A 17842-nucleotide genomic window follows, 5' to 3' on the forward strand; every position below is an offset into this window, starting at 1 on the left:
CATAAACCCCACATGCCCACAGAATAGCAGAGGGTGCCTAGCCCGGTGGGTTAGCACCCTTATGGGTACCCCTATGGCTGTAGCACAGCCCCCAATAGCAGCCGGCTCCCCCATATAGCCCCACAGCTTGGCCATAAACCCCACACGCCCACAGAATAGCAGAGGGTGCCTAGCCCGGTGGGTTAGCACCCTTATGGGTACCCCTATGGCTGTAGCCCAGCTGCAATAGCAGCCGGCTCCCCCATATAGCCCCACAGCCTGGCCATAAAACCCACACGCCCACAGAATAGCAGAGGGTGCCTAGCCCAGTGGGTTAGCACCCTTATGGGTACCCCTATGGCTGTAGCCCAGCTCCAATAGCAGCCGGCTCCCCCATATAGCCTGGTCATAAACCCTACATAACCGTGCAGCCAGCAAATAGTCAAACTCACTCCCAGCCCAGTGGTTTAGCCCCCTTATGACCGCTATGGCTGTAGCCCAGCTCCAATAACAGCCTGCTCCACCATATAGCCCCACAGCCTGGCCATAAACCCTACATAGCCCTGTCCTTAAAGAGCCGCATGTGGCTCTTTAAGGACCATCTCGTGTTCACGTGGATTGCAGCTCTTGAAATTAGTTTTTTTCCCCAGAATTCGAAAAAAAATGCTTTTTATTTTGGTTGCCGACCCCTTGCCGAGCCCCTCCCAACCCAATGTTTTAGCCGCCGTATGACCCTATGCCTGGAGCCTATAGTTATAGCAGACCATATAGCCCCCCCCCCCACGTAGCCTACTCCATATAGTCCAATAGCCTTACCCACAAATAACCCCTCTAATCTAGGCCCATAATCGTCAAACTGCCTTTCCGCCATATAACCCGCTTTAGCCTCCATGAAGCCTAACAACATCCTCGTATTCAATGAATGCCAACTAGGGCTGAACGATTTGGGGAAAATATCTAATTGCGATTTGATTTGCGATTACATTTTTTAAAGTCAAGCTTCAGTTCAATATTCACTGTGTAATAGATTTAAAACATGTGATGTGGAGCATTGCCACATGATTCCATCAACATATGAACTGCTCTATACGAATGCTTCCAACATGTATTTATTAAAACATTTTAATTTAAATAGAACAATCAAACATAGAACAATTGTTAAGTTAAATAAATAAAGTTATAATAATAAAAATTATAAAACAATTCAAATAAGAATGTAATAGGACTTTTCAAATCGCAAAAAATCGCAGCCTTTGCGATTTGCTAATCGAAATGTTTCAAATTGCGATTTAGATTTGAAATCGATTAATCGTTCAGTCCTAATGCCAACCTGCACCGACAAAGCGTGCTGAAGTATGGTCAACTGACCTACCCAACGACTTGTAAGATCCCCATGGAAGAGACGCCTCATCCAGGCATGGGCCCTCACCCAGCCAGCAGTGGACCGACAAAGATGACTGTGTGTGTGTGTGTAATGTAGTAACTCGGCGGGAGACGACTTCACGGGTAGCACACTCTTTATTTCACCAACTTCGTTTCACAGGTGACTAACACCCACTGTAGTATCTCGGGTGACAAACACCCACTCAGCTACTCGGGTGACCAACACCCACTTAGCTACTCTGGCGACTAACGCCCACTGAGCTACTCGGGTGACCAACACCCACTTAGCTACTCTGGCGACTAACGCCCACTAAGCTACTCGGGTGACCAACACCCACTTAGCTACTCTGGCGACTAACGCCCACTGAGCTACTCGGGTGACCAACACCCACTTAGCTACTCTGGCGACTAACGCCCACTGAGCTACTCGGGTGACCAACACCCACTTAGCTACTCTGGCGACTAACGCCCACTGAGCTACTCGGGTGACCAACACCCACTTAGCTACTCTGGCGACTAACGCCCACTGAGCTACTCGGGTGACCAACACCCACTTAGCTACTCTGGCGACTAACGCCCACTGAGCTACTCTGGACACACCCTGCCGGGGTGTCCGTCTCGACTGTGGGTCCCCCAGTCCCGACCCACGTGGGCGTCGGACCACGGGTCCCACAGTCTCGCCTCCGAGCCACACAGGGCCCCGGTCCCCACAAGGACAGCGGGACTAGGGGTCTCGGGGCACTATGTCTTCAACTCCGTCTTCGATCTTCAACTGGTTAACCACCCCGAGTGCTCTCGCGCGTCCCCCTTTATACCCCACCTGCGGACGTCGCTGAGAGCACCCATCCTATTTGACCAATCACTGGGCGCTGGCTACGATCCTGTTTTCCCACATCTCAGCGTGCCTCACCACCCACGCCGCGCCGCCCCGTCATCCGTCACTCCCGGCGCGCGCGTCCACACCACGCCCACAACGCGTGCCCAACCCTGCACCCCGTGCCGCCCCGTGATCCATCACTGTCACAGTCGGCGCGCGTCAACACCACCACTACATCACCCCCTACCACATAGCTCGCAGCCGACCCGGCTGCTATAAAAATATACAACACCCCTGTTGTATCTATGCCCTGTTTTCTGTTATTAATATTAAGAATAATTAAGAAAAAAAAACCATTTCTCTTTTTACTATATCTATATATACCTTTTAATTAAATAATGAAAACAACCCACTACAAACACACCAAGAATCTGTGAAACGGCCATTAAACTGGTAAGAAGTCGGTGACAGAGAGGTCATAGACATCCAGATGGACAAAGATGTATGGACTAACCTCCCAAAGACATCTGGAGATGTCCAGATAAGGTGCAGAGCAAACAACGGTTGAAACTCGCGTTTTCTTAACGTTTTCCTTACCGAGAAGTAGAAACTTAACATAGATAATTAACCAACAAACAATACTTTTTATTATTAGTAATTCCCTTATATTCACCGCATACATATTATTTAGAAGTATATGTTTCATATCTATACGACCTTCCGAAAAACTAAAAAGTACGAATTCCAGAAAGCTTAAGTGCATAGTACACTTAACCTCCGGACATAAAAAAAATTAACTCAGAATAAACACCAATCTCTGGAGAACTAAACTTGGCAAAACCCAAAATAATAATGTGACGAGGATCATGACGAATATTCATTAAACATAGACGAATGATAACCCCGATACCAAGACCAAAGAAACTCATAAAATATAATTCAAGAATAAATGTAATACACAGGACCACATAAATGTATTGCAAACATCTCCTCAGCCACCCTTGTCTCCCAGCGGGGTCTGGCCTCGGAATGACCCGCGCGGGGCGGGCAAGAAGGGAGCAGAGAGGTCGCAAAGGGGCGGGGGGGGGGTTTGTGCTGACATGGTTTGTTTTCTCTCGCAAGAGATGCGGAGAGAGGGAGGGTGCTCGCGTGTTTGAGTTAAGCACGGCCGCCTTTGTCTCCCCGCAGCACAAACAGATGGCCCATGAATGCTTGGAGGGTTAGGAAGGTCGCGAGGAGTGATTGCGAGGGTGTCTGCTTATTCTCGCTCTGTTTTAGTTTGTTTTCTCTCGCAAAAGAGAGAAGAGGGTGATCACGTTTTGAGCACAAACAGCAAGATTTGCACACGCAAGCAAATAATATTCCACACCCCTCCTCCCAGAAGGGTCACACAACTGTGTCTTCACTAATAAACACACGAAACACACGGACGAGATGTGTTCAACCCACAGAAAGATATATGACGGCCTTCAAACAACTCGGGAAGATTGAGTGGATATTCTCAATATAAGCCGGGGAAAAATCCATTCAACTCAGATCGTCAGGGCCTCTGGCCCCACCACAGATTTCCAGGGCTTCGGCTCAATCTCTTCTCGTCGCCGCCAACGAAGAAGCTTTTCGTCATCCAGAAGGACGAGGCATCGCCTGACCCAAACGAGTACACGAGCTCAGCTCCCTTGCCGTGTCACCACGCCGAGGTGCATCGCCTGCCGCACACGAGGGTACGAGCCCAGCTCCCGTGCCGTGTCACCACGCCGAGGTGCATCGCCTGCCGCACACGAGGGTACGAGCCCAGCTCCCGTGCCGTGTCGCCACGCCGAGGTGCATCACCTGCCGCACACGAGGGTACGAGCCCAGCTCCCGTGCCGTGTCACCACGCCGAGGTGCATCGCCTGCCGCTCACGAGGGTACGAACCCAGCTCCCGTGCCGTGTCGCCACGCCGAGGTGCATCGCCTGACCGCGCCGAAATCATCGTACGGGGTCAGCCGAGGGCGGAGTCTGCAGCAGCTGATCACCGCAACCGCGACAAGGAGGGCCCTTCTCCGAAAGTCGTTCGTACCCACAACTTCCCCCACCAATAGACCCACACACACGCACGCATCGACGCCCCACTCACCTGTGAGACTATCCTATCTAGTTCACCCTTACTGTCGTATCAACCCTACACAATTATTGGAAGACTGATTATCAACTACATGAACCATCAGCTGGCCATGAGGAATCGTGGCCCATCGAGTGATTAAGAGTCCGTCGGTTATAAGAGTGAGGTTGGTTTCCGTGCCTTTCCCTTGTTCCGCTCATCACATAGGCGATCAATAGACTCGTCGAGGCAAACTCAACCTCCCGAAATTCTCATTACAAATCGACCGTGCACAGAGAGAGAAAATCTTGTCAAACCAGTTCCCCTTTGTCAGAGAATCTCGCCGAAGAATTAATACAAAAAATCAGACTCGCTCTCCCCACACCCGCCCTCACATACACCTTCGCCTCTGGGATACAATAAGTGCTGTTTATTACCGCAAAATGAAGTGTGTCATGCTTGTTTTCAAACTCGGCCAGTCGCCGATGGTGATCGATACAAAAACGAACTAATGAGATGCCTGGTGGAGAGGTAGAGGTTACGATTGCATAGGAATTTTAGTTATCCATATTAGTCGAATGCCCAATATCGAAAATGCATAAGAGTTTTGAGTTATTCAATTTAGTAAATGCATAAGTGTTTATTCATTCATATTAGTCAATGCTTAATCTCATAATTGCATAAGAATTTTAGTTATCCATATTAGTCGAATGCACAATATCGAAAATGCATAAGAGTTTTGAGTTATTCAATTTAGTAAATGCATAAGTGTTTATTCATTCATTTTTAGTCAATGCTTAATCTCGTAATTGCATAAGAATTTTAGTTATCCATATTAGTCGAATGCACAATATCAAAAATGCATAAGAGTTTTGAGTTATTCAATTTAGTAAATGCATAAGTGTTTATTCATTCATTTTTAGTCAATGCTTAATCTCGTAATTGCATAAGAATTTTAGTTATCCATATTAGTCGAATGCACAATATCAAAAATGCACAAGAGTTTTGAGTTATTCAATTTAGAAAATGCATAAGTGTTTATTCATTCATTTTAGTCAATGCTTAACCTCGTAATTGCATAAGAATTTTAGTTATCCATATTAGTCGAATGCACAATATCAAAAATGCATAAGAGTTTTGAGTTATTCAATTTAGTAAATGCATAAGTGTTTATTCATTCATTTTAGTCAATGCTTAACCTCGTAATTGCATAAGAATTTTAGTTATTCATATTAATCGAATGCATAGTATCGCAATGCATAAGAGTTTGGTTATTCACCTGCATGATAGAATGTCACATGCTTGTTAGAATAAAATTGCTTAACACCAACTGTTCGAGTGCTTCTTTCCAAGTCCATGCAAAACTGTCTTATTCATAAGAGCTGTATCCTGATGAGATCTGAACTGGTGACCTTAAATATCATAACACACACTAGGATAATCGGTAAACGTTTAATCGATGATAATCGTGTTATCCTGATTGACAACTCTGGATAAACGAAGCTGAGCCTAATTATCACAACTGCACACATTAACATCATCGCAAGCATCCGCATAAATTACTACGATTATCTCAGCGATTATCATAATTTATGCATATCATTACACGCATCATCATAATTTATGCATATTAATACACACATTAACATAATTGCTGCGATTTGCGCATTTTTCGGAAAATTATTAAATTTTATTATTTTTATCAAAATTTCATAACCCGACACATACAACACCCCCTCCCCCCTGTGTGCCCCGTAACACAACAACAAGAACAACAACCAACGTAACAACACAACACAACGCGAACACTGCCATCCGCAACCATCAACCAATGCCACTACAACAACAGAACAATATATACAATCCGGCGAGTGACAATACCAATTGTGTATGCAGAAAAGAAAAAAAAAATTCCATTTTTTTTTTTTCTTCCGACTCGTGCAGCGTCCCATTCTTTCCGAGCGTCCCTAGAACGGGACATTACCCCGGCAGAGGGGGAACACCGGGCGAGCTCGGTGTTGAAAAATGTCTTCATGAAAAGTGTTGTGCCCTAGCCCGAGTCCGCCTTGCCGGTCCGTCGTACGGCACCAGACGCGGTTGACCGTCCGGTGGTGCCGGCAGTTCAGGAAGACATTGGCCAGGCATCGGGGACCCGCGCGTGCCACGGGGTTCCGGTTCCCGACGGTCAGCAGCCGTCAGGCCCGAGACACCTGGGGGTGGGTCAGGTGGAGAGACGTGAGGATCAGCCTGCGACACATCCCTCCCCGAGTCGACGGTCACATCACACGCCCGGTCGTTACGGCACAGAACGGGGTCACACGGTGCCGCATAGGGCTTCAGTCGGGAGGGGTGCACGTACCAACGGCGTTTTCCCCATTTAATCTGTATACTCTGGGGTCGTGCAACCCGCACAATTTCCACCGGTCCCCTCCAAGGTCTCAACAATTTGGGGGACGTAGCCAACGGTGCATGTGGACAATGCAGCCAGGCCTTATCGCCTGGTTTCCAATCGTGCGTATGCACCCTCCGTCCATGCAATCTCTCGTTCGCGATTTGCCGAGACCACGAATTCAATCTCGCCGCCTCCCGCGCTTCAGCCAATTTGGCGATATTAAATTTGATGTGGTCTGCCAATTTTGATTTTGCACGTGGCTGGGAAATCCCCAGTTGGACGTCCATGGCCGGATCGGCCTCCCGCCCATACATAAGAAAAAATGGGGAAAACCCCGTCGCCGCATGAGGGGCCATTCGATAGGCCGCGAGTACCCCCGGCACCTGTAAGTCCCAATCAACCTGATCGTCGCAGACCTGTTGGCACAGCATAGACGTAATCGTCCTGTTCAGACGCTCAACCATCCCGTCAGTCTGCGGGTGGTACGGGGAAGTACGCACTTTCTTTGTACCCAACAGGTCGCACACCTCGCGCAACAAAACGCTCGAAAAATTCTTTCCTTGATCCGTCAGCAAGCGTTCGGGGGCGCCCTTGTCCAAAACATAACCCTGGACGAAGGCGTCCACCACCGCTGCAGCCGACTGGTTGGCGAGTGGCCATGCCATGGGCCATCGGGTGAAGTACTCTACGCCAACCAGCAGGAACCTATTTCCCCTCGGTGTAGCAGGAAAGGGCCCCAAGATGTCTAACGCAACCAATTCGTTTGTGCGCGAAACTTGAATGGATTGCAGCGGTGGATTAGCCGCCAATGGTGGCGGTTTTCTTTGGGCGCACCCTACGCATCCCTTAAGAATGTTCGCCACGTCGTTACCCATCCCCGGCCAATAATAGTCTCGCTGGATTAGGGCGAGCGTTTTGTGAAAACCCAGATGCATGAGTCGTTCATGAGCAGCCAGAACGACCCTACCCCGCATAGCAAAAGGCACAACGAGCACGTGACGCCGGGACATGTTGTCCCACTTCATCAAGAGGCCCTGTCTGCACACCCAGGAACCGACCCGCGCATCCCCTACCTCGGGAGCGTCAACTTTTCTACGTAGCATAAGTAGGGAGCTGTCGGACATTTGGAGACGGCCCCACTCAATGAGGGGCAACGATAACAGCGAGTCCCTCCCCGTGGGAGCGTCGACACCCGCGGTGTCAGTGGCGGCGAGCGCAACTCCCGCGGGGTCGGCGACCGGGGGTTTACACCGCGCCGATCCCAGCAAACATGCGCAGTCCGTGCGCGGTGGCAACCGCGACAAGGCGTCCGCAGTTGAGTGTCGTAATCCCTTGCGGTAAATCGTCGTGAATTGGTAGTCCTGAAGGACCTCCAACCATCGGGACAATTGGCCCGATGGCTGCGCCACCCGCATAGCGTATTGGAGAGCCGCATGGTCCGTACGAACCGTAAAATGACGGCCGTAAAGATACGGCCTGAATTGCTGTGTAAAAAACACAATCGCTAACAATTCACGGCGAGTCACGTAATAGCGTTGTTCGGCGGGGGAAAGAACTCTACTACCATAGGCGACCACCCGTTCAACCCCCCCGACCACCTGTGAGAGCACTCCCCCGATACCCGTGTTGCTGGCATCCGTGTCAAGCAAAAACGGTTGTGTGAAATCGGGGTAACACAAGGGGGGAGCCTGCACCAAGGCGTCACGAAGGGAGCAGAACGCAGCCTCCTCTTCCGCCCCCCAGTGAAACCGCACACCCTTAGCCGTCAAAGCGTGCAGGGGCCTGGCTATGGTGGCAAACTGCTTGACAAAACGACGGTAATAGGAGGCGAATCCAATAAAGCTGCGAACCTCCGTGACCGAGGTTGGCGTTGGCCATGAGCTGACGCAGTGCGTCTTAGCAGGGTCTGTCGAGATCCCTGAACGACTCACGATATGGCCCAAATACCTGACCGATTCCCGAAGCAGAAAACATTTAGCCGGTTTAAATTTAAGCTTAGCGGAACGCATCCTGAGGAACACCGCTCTCAGTCGCTGGAGGTGCTCCTCAAAAGTCCGGCTGAAAACGATGATATCGTCGAGATAAATCAAACAGGTGTCCCATTGGAGGCCCGCTTCGGGAATCGGAACGTGGCGGGAGCGGAATGTAAGCCCATGGGCAAACGGTTGAATTCAAATAGGCCACCAGGTGTCCGGAAAGCGGTTTTAGGTTTAGATTCGTTATCGAGGGGCAATTGCCAAAATCCGGAAAGCAGATCGAGTGTGGAAAAAAACTGTGCTCCCGCCAAGGCATCCAGCGACTCATCCATTCTGGGGAGCGGATACGCATCCGCCATCGAGATTTTGTTTAAGCGGCGGAAATCGACACAGAACCGCAAAGACCCGTCCTGTTTTTTAACTAGGACAATAGGAGCACCCCACGGACTAGAAGAGGGCGAAATGATGTCGGCCGCCAACATATCATTAACCGCCGACTGCACATGCTCCTTCTCGGCTGGGCTGAGCCGGAAGGGATTCTGTCGAATAGGGGCCGCATCCCCCGTAGCTATGTGGTGGCGCAACAGGTCTGTGCAGCCGATATCGTACTTATGTCTGCTGAACACGTCAGCAAACTCGAGTAGCAAACCCCTCAATGCTCCCAATTGCACCTTGGACAAGTTAGCAGACCCGGCACACAACGAGTCCAACCACTCTGTCCCCTCATCACTTAGAGGATGCGACTCGACACTGAAATCGGCGTGAGCAACGAGCTGTTCCTCAACGGGTAGCGGCGCGGCGTGAGCCAGCACCGTTCCCTGCGTAATTATGGCCGGCCGCGACCCCATATTCAGGACCATTACGAACGGCTCACTGTCCCCTCTCACCATGGTTTGAGCTACCGCCAAGTCGAGGCCACTTTTGGCCCTGTTAGACGGCCCCAACAGTACTCCCTGTGCCCCCGCACCCACCCCGAGTGGTTTCCTCAACCGAAGGGGTACCAACATTTGCGATCCCGGGGGCACGCGTACAGTCTGAGTTGCCAGCACCTGCACCGTCGCACAAACCGTGCGTATTTTGGTAGGGCTTGTCAAGAACGCAACCCGCCGTCCCGACGGAAGCTCAATGCAGGCCTGATCTATGAGAATTTTGATGGGCATTTTGGACAAAAAGTCCGTACCTAGCAAACAAGGAACGGCCAGCGATGATGATACAAAAATAGGGCCCGCCAATTTGATGTCACCAATGCAAATAGTCGCCCGAATCTGGCCGATGATCCCCAGGGATCCCTCATTCGCCGCATAAAATGGCACGTCCACAGGCAGAAGGGGTCGACTTTGAACGGGAAGAATGTTATAAATAAGGTCCGAAATGATAGTGGCCGACGCACCCGTGTCCACAAGCACCCGGACCTCAACCCCGTCAATAAACCCCGTTACCACGGACGACCCGGCCGACGCAGCCACTATCCTGTGGGCCAATTCGGACCATTCGACTGCTTGCGGGCCGTGTACGGACCCCCCTCGCCGAAGTGAACCCCCAGCACCCAGCCGCGGACCCCCCACCGCCAAGCGGCGACCCGAACGTGCCGCGTATGTGGACCGGGCGTGTGAGGTGCCGCGACTTGCCGGGTTTAGTTGGGATGACTTGTGGGCCTGGTCGTCGTCCCGACGTGGTCCCGTGGCGCGCTGACGCGGGGCCCGGCACCCGGCTGCGACGTGACCCCGAAGGCCCAACCACCTTCCGCCGATCGTAGAATTGGTGGCGGCAGGTCCAGGGCGGGCCGAACACCTTAGCCATCAGGTGTAGCGCGTCCTGGAGCGTTGAGCGAGACGACCTTGGGGCCGATGTGAAGGCTGCAAGCGCGTCGTCGTCGAGCATCGCTGGCAGAGCGCGCAGGGCAGTGGTGTCGGACCACCCCGACATTTCTTGATGTGCGAGGAACCTTCGGTGGAAGGCTCCCCAGTCGCCTCCGTCTGCCTTGAACGCCGACAGCGCGGGCAATCGTTGCTGGAGGACTCGGTCGTCGTCGTCGTCGGAACGATTTTCCCCCGCGCCACTGTGGTTGTACAAAATGTCGGCTCTGTCAGCAGTCGCACCCTGGAGAGCTCCGGCGCGCGCCGATGACGCGGGCCGCGCTGAGTGGAGATCTCCGGCCACGTGGTGTCCCCGCTTCCCGCCAAACAATGGCGGTCCCTCAAAAACGGCGCCAACTTCAAAACTTTTGGCGCGAAGCGCCTTCTGGCGGGAACCCTCCAGCCGCGCCGCCTCCTCCAACCCCGCAGCCGTCCCTCCGCCCGTTGGAACGGAGATCTCCGCCAAAACTGCAGCGGCGGCGAGCAGCAACTCCGCCAGGCGGGAGTGTGCGTCCTGTAGGCTGGTGTCGGAGGCGAGCTGAGCGTCGGCCATCGCCGCGAAGTGCTGCATCGGCGGCAACTCCTCGTCCTCTCCTCCCGAGGTTGGTGTCTCCGGTACGCCGTCGTCTTCCCGATCTCGCTCGTGGGTACGGGTAGTCTTCCTAGTATCCATTCTTCTTGAAGACAGGTTTACTTCTGACGCCAGTTGTAATGTAGTAACTCGGCGGGAGACGACTTCACGGGGAGCACACTCTTTATTTCACCAACTTCGTTTCACAGGTGACTAACACCCACTGTAGTATCTCGGGTGACAAACACCCACTCAGCTACTCGGGTGACCAACACCCACTTAGCTACTCTGGCGACTAACGCCCACTGAGCTACTCGGGTGACCAACACCCACTTAGCTACTCTGGCGACTAACGCCCACTAAGCTACTCGGGTGACCAACACCCACTTAGCTACTCTGGCGACTAACGCCCACTGAGCTACTCGGGTGACCAACACCCACTTAGCTACTCTGGCGACTAACGCCCACTGAGCTACTCGGGTGACCAACACCCACTTAGCTACTCTGGCGACTAACGCCCACTGAGCTACTCGGGTGACCAACACCCACTTAGCTACTCTGGCGACTAACGCCCACTGAGCTACTCGGGTGACCAACACCCACTTAGCTACTCTGGCGACTAACGCCCACTGAGCTACTCTGGACACACCCTGCCGGGGTGTCCGTCTCGACTGTGGGTCCCCCAGTCCCGACCCACGTGGGCGTCGGACCACGGGTCCCACAGTCTCGCCTCCGAGCCACACAGGGCCCCGGTCCCCACAAGGACAGCGGGACTAGGGGTCTCGGGGCACTATGTCTTCAACTCCGTCTTCGATCTTCAACTGGTTAACCACCCCGAGTGCTCTCGCGCGTCCCCCTTTATACCCCACCTGCGGACGTCGCTGAGAGCACCCATCCTATTTGACCAATCACTGGGCGCTGGCTACGATCCTGTTTTCCCACATCTCAGCGTGCCTCACCACCCACGCCGCGCCGCCCCGTCATCCGTCACTCCCGGCGCGCGCGTCCACACCACGCCCACAACGCGTGCCCAACCCCGCACCCCGTGCCGCCCCGTGATCCATCACTGTCACAGTCGGCGCGCGTCAACACCACCACTACATCTGTATATATAGGCCATGGACTGAATGGGACACGAGTCCATATTGCATGCTTGTGTGCCCTGTGTGTAACGTCATCATCAGCAGCCATGGCTAAATCCACTGCTGGATAAACGCCTACGCAATCCGTCGATAATTCACAATTTTGGGGATACAACCAGTCCCATCAAGCTATCGGCACATGAGCTGATCCCATCGCTCCATCTCCGTGGTGGGACTGCCTTGTGAGCACTTTGCCACGGTCATCGTTCCTTCTCTCGACATATCCTGTCCCAATCCTACTTCCTCTTATGACAGTGTCTCTAATATATTCTTTTCCGCTCCAATCTAAACGTTCCTCTTTCTGCCTAGCAGTCTAATTTTAAACATGCGTCTCCCCGTTCTGCTTTGTGGACATTTCAAGTCTTATTTCGTTTCGTCTGTTTCTGATTGAAATGGCACACCAGGTAATTTGCACAGAGAACGCCCCTCTCTTCAGGTAATAATTGCTGTTACTTTTCACGAACAAGTTCCGTTTTCATATAGACGGCAACCTGCTCTGGTCTGCCTCTGTATTATGCATGATTACGTTTGCTTACCGAGGAGAGTCTGACCGAGCCTCTTTGTTCAGGAGGGTCCTGCTAAGTTTTTGCAATCACTAGCAAAGGTTGCGTTTGTGTACATGTATTCCCAATTGAGTAAATCCTCACTTTGATCCCAATCCACTTTCAATAATTGCCCCCGGCATGCTGTCTAATGTGTTTTTTTTCTTTCTGCGGCGTCCGTAATTGTTTAGCGAGCTTGTTGAACGAGAATTGTGTTCACACTGTATCTCTATTAGCCGGGTGGCTGTGACACGTCTGTAATCCAGCACTGTTGAGGCAACGAGGGCTGGAGGATCACACAAACGTTTTCAAACTCCCCGCGGGCGTCAAGGTGCTATAACCCTGGCTTGCCACAAAGCAGTGCACACACAGAAAATGTGGACCCCACCTGTTCCATCTGTATGGGATAGCGTGTTGCTCCTTCGCACGCGTGCGTTTTCTGATTCTCCAGGTTTTCTCCCACATGCGTGCACTACTGATTTGGCCGATAGCACCTTAATGTATAGAGGACCGCAGACCTGAGCGCCTGCACATCACAGCGCGGCTGCTGCCTTCGCTGATTGTCTGTGGTTCTCCATCGCGCTTCAGAGTCGTTCTCTATTAGTATGTTGAACTTATGTTGAATTTTTGTCGCACCGTACGTAGCCAACCGTGATAATTGGAGGTGCGGGGGAAGGGCAGCAAACTAAACACAGAGTGAGCGAATGCTGTGGGGCAGGGACACGGGGAGGTATTCATAGTGGTGGTGGTCACACAGAAGTCTCGTGATATACGGGAGGCTGAAGTTGATTTAGATGTCCTCTACAGCATTCAGATACTGGTCCACGAACTAGATTCTGATATTCTTGGTTGTTTCGGTAAAGTCACGTAGAAGGGAAACAATAAAAAAAAAAATTATTTTATTATTAATAAAAATATATATAAAATATATTTTTCTTATTTTATTGTTTCCCTTCTACGTGACTTTATCGAAAGAACCAAGAATATGAATCCCTGCAGTCACGAAAACTTTAAATCAAAATTTAGATTCTGATAGTTGACATACATGTTTACTCATATTGAGGGAGCGGTGGCACATTGGTTTGCGCACTTTACCATAACGCCCAGCTACATTTCTTCAATTCCTGACTACATACATCAGTGGCGAGTGAAAGCGGAACTGTTTCTGCAGGCACCTTGCACAACTTCACCAAACCTGACCACCGTGGGTGAAGTATGGCCAAACAACTTCCAAAGCTGACACGGTGTGTGAAGGTCTTCATCCATAACATTGACAACCCCCCCCCCCCCCCATTGAATGAATTAGTAAATAGATTTACCCATATACAGTACACTGTTCACTACCATCAGCCATGGTCAATCCACTGCTGGATGAAGGCTTTCTCAAACTGTCATCACCTGCTTCCATCTCCTCCGTGGACGTACTCTCAGACGCGTTCCAAACATGCCTTGGCTAATCATCACTCATCCGTGATTAGTGTATCACGTGTTGCCTTGAAGCACATTGGCCCAAAGATGGTCACATCAGTTCACTGAACACGCAAGGCACTCACGCGGTTTTGATATATGCTCGTGAACGCGTTCAATTACGTACCCCGCTGATTGCTTAATAGCCTTCTGACTTTTTTCTCAACAGGTGACCGAATATTGTGAAAGCGTTGGCGTCACATATTATCAAGAGAGAGTGGAGAGTTACAATATTTAACAAGTGTGTTGGAGATTTTGTGGTGCATATGTGGGGAGTTTGGAATCAACTGCCTCTCAAATTTCTTCCACTTATGTTATGTATTTATGGATATTTTTAGCCGGAAAATCTTTTCAATGGTGTCCAGGGATATCTGTTAATATTGCTTGGTTTATGTGGTCTATAACAACAATTACCTATTATATTGATTATAAGACGCATCCAACCCTCCTCCCTGCCTGTATTTTAGAGCGCAAGCTTTGAAGGCGCGTCTTATAATCCAATAGGTCGGTGTGTGTGTGTATATGACCGTATTTGTATAACTATATTGACAACGGGCACACATTTGGGGGTACGTCTTACTTTCCGAAGGCTCTCGTAATCCATAGAATACGGTATTTAAAAAAAATTACATTCATATGCTCGCCCGGGGAATGTTTCGGGGCACTTTACTGTGCTCGGGATTACATAATGTACAATACCAATGACGTCCCGGCGCTGAGCTGCATCACGCTGGAGGGGGGGAGAGGAGATCCGGGCTGCGGTCATGGTGCTGATGATGATGGTGGTGGTGCTGAAAGTGATGATAGAGGGGAGCGGTGGTGCAAGTGGTTAGCGAGCTGCTGCGCTACGAACCTGTTCACCCGACGTCGATTCGCGCTCACAGAAGCCGACACCGGTGACGATTATTTGAACCTGTTCCTGGGCCTCCCCTATGTCGACTCAGCCTAAAATGAGTACCTGGTGCGGTGTGTAAATATCGTCACTAGGGAGACAAAGGCGGTGGGGCGTGGTGCTGGCCACCCACCCCCTCGTGTACGATTCCAGCCTTCATAGGTGCTCGTTAACAGCACTTGCCCCACCACCCACCAGTCTGTTAAGGCTATACGGGGGATCTTTGTCTTTGATGTCGCTTTTGATGATGGTTAGTGATGTTGGTGGTCATGATGGCGCTGATGATAATGATGGTGGTGGTGCCGATTTTGGTGACGGTGATGATGATAATGATGGTTGGTGGTGGTGACAACAACGATGGAGGGATGATGGTTAATGATGCGGCTGTTGTTATTGATGACACTTATATGTGAAGTTAGATGACTATGATGACGCACGTTATGGTTGATCATCTTGGTGGTGATGATTTATTCTACGAAATTGACAATATACGATTGTTATATTATTTACATCGATGTATTAATATATTGTGTTAATATTATGTTCATTATGTATGTTGGACTCTTTCACACCGTACGTAGCCAACCATGATAGCCAGCACAGCACACGAGGGAGTGCGTGGCCAGCACCACGCCCGGCCGTCTTTGTCTCCCCAGTGCTGATACCTACACCCCCCCTCCCGCCACTTAGTGTATGCGGCGACAAATTGTGACGCTCTCCATTTGGTGGCTCAACACGGGAAGGGTACAATTATCTGTGTCCTATCCCCTCTACTCAATGTGCGGACGTGAAAAACAGGTCATGCTCCAGAGGTGCTGCTGGGTGTATTGGAACATCGTCTAAATATAAAACTAAACTATATTTTAGTTCACCAGGTAAGGTCCACTGAGCTATATATAGCTATTCTTTTCAGAAGCGACCGGGCTATCAGAAATTACTCTCAACGAAGCAGTTTACCATAACGTGGACATGTATAGCGGCCAAGTAGTATAAACGCACGTTGATTCTAAATGTGGGGTAAAAGAAAAACCGGAGGATCCAGAGAAAATTCACACGACCACTGGGAGAACACGCAAACTCCAAATATACAGACTTCAGGATTGGGGTCGAACCCACGACCTCCTGTATACCTAGCGAGAGAGTTAACATCTCGCCACCGCGGCGCATTCGCAGAACCGTGAAAGATTTCGACGGAACTGTTGGTTTGACCGTGGCTTGCCGCCACTGCTGCTGATGATGATGGTGCATAGCACGATGGATTAATCGCACACGAAGTGGCTATGATGATTAGAACTACGGTGGTGCGTCCCCACGCTGCAGTAAAGGCACAACGCAACACCCACGTGCGATATAATCAATTCTGTAACGTGCACCGCGTGCAGTACCCTAACGGAGTTATCTTCGCGTGTCGCGTTACTCCAATCTCATTCATTTGCGCCACTTAAACGAGGGTTGCTTCCGTGGTGCATGGCTGACGCTATCGTATCGCCCACCGGCCACGGTGAGAGGTGTTGTGCATGTGGTGTGCTGGGTGCGGACGTGTGTTTTTTTCGGGGTCGCTGACCCCTTAGAGGCCTGGCTGAAATGAAGCCCAAGTTATCAGATACAGGTCACCGTTATCGTCCCGTGTATAACCATCGGTCTCCAAGAGGGTCCTGCATTGTACGTTGTTTGTTTTGTTTACTAAGATATCTTCGGTCATTTCATTATGAGTGTTTAGCGACACTCATACCAACCCCCCCCCCCGTGTGCGAGGGGGCAACACTGTATCCCGCACAGATGGGACGGGTGATATTAGTGAGCCAGGAGGTTATGGCACCTCCTCGACCCCCCCCCCCCACCACGGGAAGGAGGTTTGGCAAAAAACACTTTTTCGTGTGGCCCGCTGCGTCCCCAGTGCTGGGTTGCAGACGTGCGCCACCACCTCAACATTTCCTTGAGAAGGCCTGTCGGCCGAAACGTCGATATGTTTCTCCTCTCCGTCATTCTAAAAAAAAAGATTTAAAAAAGTTATTCTTGATTATTTCGGTAAAGTCACGTCGAAGGGAAATAATAAAATAATAAAAATAAAACTATTAAATTCTCACGACGTTTTGATTGCAACACAAGTAATCATCAGGTGTGAAAACCACAGCAAGAAAATTTAAATACTTGTAAAAAAAAAGATTTCTGTGTTGACCAAAGGACGCCAAAAGGCGAACATCACAAGGACAATGCAAACGCCAACGCATTACATCGCTCGGGTTATGTGCAGTGACAGTACAATACATCGATAGGACCCGTTTCCCCCCCTCTGCGTTACTATCGATATACAGCGCTGGCAACAACAACAACAAAGGTCGCAAATAGATACAACAATGTTATTATTTTAAATCAAAATTGTCTAGGCTCAACAACGCCCCTGCTTGGCTTTCCGAGTCGAACGAGTCCGGGCGCATTCCTGGCCGCCCCGTCCCACGCTGTGTGCTGGACAACAAAGAGTGGCGGCACGGAAACGTCGCTATTGTTGTACTGTATTACTATGGTTCCACGTCGACGGTCGCCATACCTGTCAACCCCTATACCTTATTACAGACCCCCGTGCCCCTTAATAAATCTCAACGTTCATTCTACAAAGTCCCATCACAAGGGAGAAACACAAACAGATAGAGACACATTATATTTTGATTTAAAGCTTTCGTGACTGCAGGGATTCATATTCGTGGTTCTTTCCATAAAGTCACGTATAAGGGAAATAAAAAAAT

The sequence above is a fragment of the Lampetra planeri genome, chromosome 33 (assembly GCF_965212315.1).
Source record: "Lampetra planeri chromosome 33, kcLamPlan1.2.h2, whole genome shotgun sequence".
Classification (NCBI taxonomy): Eukaryota; Metazoa; Chordata; class Hyperoartia; order Petromyzontiformes; family Petromyzontidae; genus Lampetra; species Lampetra planeri.